The sequence below is a fragment of the Dipodomys ordii genome, unplaced genomic scaffold, assembly GCF_000151885.1.
Source record: "Dipodomys ordii isolate 6190 unplaced genomic scaffold, Dord_2.0 Scaffold224, whole genome shotgun sequence".
NCBI lineage: Eukaryota > Metazoa > Chordata > Mammalia > Rodentia > Heteromyidae > Dipodomys > Dipodomys ordii.
The window spans coordinates 129287-133243 of NW_012267440.1; the positions used below are offsets into that span (position 1 = coordinate 129287).

The 3957-nt window shown below is 43.4% G+C and overlaps 1 pseudogene; it reads left to right on the forward strand.

The window, feature by feature from the left end:
• The first annotated feature begins 1120 nt into the window (after window positions 1-1120).
• Window positions 1121-1591, forward strand: LOC106000560 (annotated as a pseudogene).
• The last annotated feature ends 2366 nt before the right edge of the window (window positions 1592-3957 follow it).

The following is a 3957-nucleotide window of genomic DNA, read 5'->3' on the forward strand; positions in this document are numbered from 1 at the left end:
AAGATGAAAATGTCAGGCTGGGAAGGTAGCTCAGTGGTAGAGCGCTTACCTTGCTTCATGAGGCTCTGGGTTCAATTCCTTAGCACCACATAAGCAGAAAAAGCTAGAAGTGGCACTGTGGCTAAAGTGGTGGAGCACTGGCCTTGAGTTGAAGAGCTGACAGACAGCATCCGGGCCCAGAGTTCAGGCCCCATTACCAACCAGAAAAAAAAAGATGAAAACATATATAATCACTAATATTATCTCTAAGAGAAAAAATGATTATCAGAATAAAAGCATTTGGAGACTGGGGTGGTGGCACACACTATTGCTCTGACTTCACTCTAGCCAGAGTTACACAATTCCAGGTATGCATGAGCTAAATAAAAATGAATAAAAAAGTTAAAAAATGATCCATTACAGCACAGCTGTGGAATATTTGGGACACTCTTGTACATATATTGACCATTCATACATTTCTGGTGCTGATGGAAAACTTTTATGATAGAATCTGACACATTCTTCTACCATAACATAGCACTACCATATGACCCAGCAATTCCGTTGCTCCTTCATACCCAAAAGAACTGAAAACCAAAACTGACACACTTGCATGACAATGATAACATCAGCCATGTTCCCAATGGTCAAGAGTTGGAAAAAGCCAGGCGCTGGTGGCTTATACCTGTAATCCTAACTACTCAGGAGGCTGAGATCTGAGGATCATGGTTTGAAGCCAGCCAGGGCAGGAAAATCTATGAGACTCTTATCTCCAATTAACCACCAGAAAACCAAAAGTGGTGCTGTGGCTCAAGTGGTAGGGTACTAGCTTTGAGCTGAAAAGCTGAGGGGTAGCGCTCAGCCCCAGAGTTCAAGCCCCATGATTGGCAAAAGAAAAAAGAAAGAGTTGGAAAGAAACTTAGTGTCTATCAGGTGAACAGATTTATAAAATATGAGGTATGTATGAAATGGATTATGACTCATCCATAAAAAAGCTGTAACTTATAAATCTATCATGGATAGACACAAAAAGAAAATAGTATACTATCTGTGAAATATAGTGAATAAACCATTTCATGAGAGAAAAAGGTAGATTGAGTTTCTGCTTTTTCCAGCCTCAGCCTCGGACCCTGAAGCCATAATGTTGATGCCCAAGAAAAACCGGATTGCCATTTATGAACTCCTTTTTAAGGAGGGGGCTGTAGTGGCCAAGGAGGATGTCTACATGCCCAAGCACCCAGACCTGGCAGACAAGAATGTGCCCAACCTTCACATCATGAAAGCCATGCAGTCTCTCAAGTCTCGGGGCTACATGAAGGAACATTTTGCCTGGAGGCATTTTTATTGGTACCTAATCAACGAGGGTATCCAGTATCTCCGTGATTACCTCCACTTGCCTCCTGAGATTGTGTCTGCTACCTTGCACGGCAGTTGACCTGAGACTGGAAGGCCTTGGCCAAAAAGAGGGCAAGCGGCCTGCAAGACTCACAAGAGGTGAAGCTGACAGACACCTACAGATGCTGGCAAGAAAGCCAAGGCTGGAGCTGGGTCAGCAACTGAATTTCAGTTTAGAAGTGGATTTGGTCCTGGATGTGGTCAGCCACCCCAGTAAAGATGGAGAGGATTATTTTGTGTTGAATAAACTTGTAGCCAGAAAAAAAAAATAAAGTTTCTGGGGCAGATCATTGGGGTGATTATTACTCTGATTGTGTGGATTCCATCAGTATTGAAAAGGAAGTTGGAAAATAGAGGTAATGGCTGCAAAGCAGTGTGGATATAATTAATGTCACTGAATTATATAACTGCCTGGCAAGCATGAGGCACATCCAAAAAATGTGAAATCTGCCCTCTGTCATCCACCTTGAATGGTAGCTGCTCTCCTACTGTTTTAATTGTATTCCTTAAAGAAAATGAAAATGCTGGTGCTTTTAGTCTGCATCATGGATCTCGTGTTTATTTATGCTTTTACTTCTAATTCATTATTTGAATATCTGCTGTTGAGTTTTAAAGGAAATTTTGTATATTTTTGTTGCCAGTCCTGGGGCTTGAACTCAGGTCCTAGACACTGTCCCTGAGCTGCTTTTGCTCAAGGCTAGCACTCTACCACTTGAGTCACAGTGCCACTTCCAGCTTCTTCTGTTTATGTGGTCTAACCCTAATCCTAACCCTTGGTACTGAGGAAGCAAACCCAGGGTTCTACACATGCTATGCAAACACTTTACCATTAAGCCACATTCCTAGCCCAAAATCTTGTATACTATAATGAGGGCAATGCCTGCAGTTCTAATTCAGGAGGCTAAAGCAGGAAGATCCCTACACAGTCAAGGCTGCAGAGTGAGATCATATCTTAATCCCCATGCTGGCTACTGGTGTGCACTGGTGCTATAGCACAATCTGCTGTGAATGCTCATGGACACTTGAAGCAATATGACAACTGCAGATGTTTGCTTCCGAAGTGAGACCCCAATTCCTGAAGACTGCAGTCAACTTGCGTGAGACATTTTTCCATTACTGCCCTCAGTGAATTCTAGTGTGACCCTGCAGAAGGTCTGTGACTTGTATAAACACAGCTCTTCATTTTTAGAAGAGACTGACCATACTCCTGTGGTTGTTTGTAAGCAGACTATTCAGTTCAACTTGCAAGCCAGCTAGGAGATATTCTGTGCTGCCCCCTGGTGTTGCAACTGTAGGTCATTTAAAATGCTTTTCTCAAGCGGTCTTTTTTTAGCCTACTTTTGATTTTCATCATTAGTTTTTCAGCTAAGCAAGTAACAGGAAGAAAAGAGACAAGCAGTGACAGATGCAAAAGCGGTTATGGGGTAGCCAGAACTTTCCAGCAGGTGAAGAATTGCCAACTGCTGATCAGAGCAAGCAGCAGAACAGCCCTGAGATTGACACCACCCGACCACCCAGAGTTGTAGTGGTCACAGTGACCAAGGTAAAAGCAACAAGAAGTGATAGAGGGGCTGGGAAGGTGGCTCAGTGGTAGAGTGCTTGCCTTGCAGGCATGAGGCCCTGGGTCCGATTCCTCAGCACCACATATGCAGAAAAAGCCAGAAGTGGCACTGTGGCTCACACCGTAAAGCACTCGCCTTGAGCTGAAGAGCTGAGGGACAGCACCCAGGCCCAGAGTTCAGGCTCCCACGACCACCAACAACAACAAAAAGAAGTGATAGATACAGTCTGGGAAAACCGAGAAGATGGGACAGAGAGCTGAGGCTCAAGAAAGACTTCTGAAAAGCCAGAAAGAAAAAGCTTGTGGATTCTAATTGTGAGAAAAGAGTTGTCCCATTTTCCACTGCCAATCCTATGAAGCACCCAAAGTCCCAACCCCAAAGGGTACAGGACTTCTAACACTTAACCTTATTGAGGAAGCACCCTGTATGCAACCCTTGAGGCACACAGCTCTTGCCACATTGAAGCTATCAAGTGTCCTGGACCTAAACCCTGAGGTGGGATAGTTGCAGCACAATGCTATCTTCCAAGCACTGTGAATCTCAATACCCAAGATGTAAGAACTGTAATATTCTTTTGGGGGAGATAAGGATCCTGGTGACTAGGGCATCACTTACTACGGCCCCTGCATAGATACTCTTGTTTAGGATTTCAAACCCCTTCTAACACCCTAGAAAATCCCAGCCAGATGGTTTATAACAACAGAAATATGCAAAAGAATATAAGCTTGGATCTCTGAATACTGTTAGATCCACTAGAAGACTGTTCTGTGTGTCACATATTGTACTTCCTAAAAAACTCAAAGATTTTTTTTAAAGGCGAATGTTCTCTAAATACAAAACAGGAAAAAAAATATTCCCCAAAAATCTTTTATATAAAAGAGAGAGAGAAGTGGGTGGGGAGGAAGAAGAGAGGGAGAGAGAATTAAACCAGCATAAATTACTTCTCGTGAAGGTCTTGTATTCTGTGCAACCCCTCCTATGTGCATGCACCTTGAGTGATTACTACTGGCTGTGCCCACAA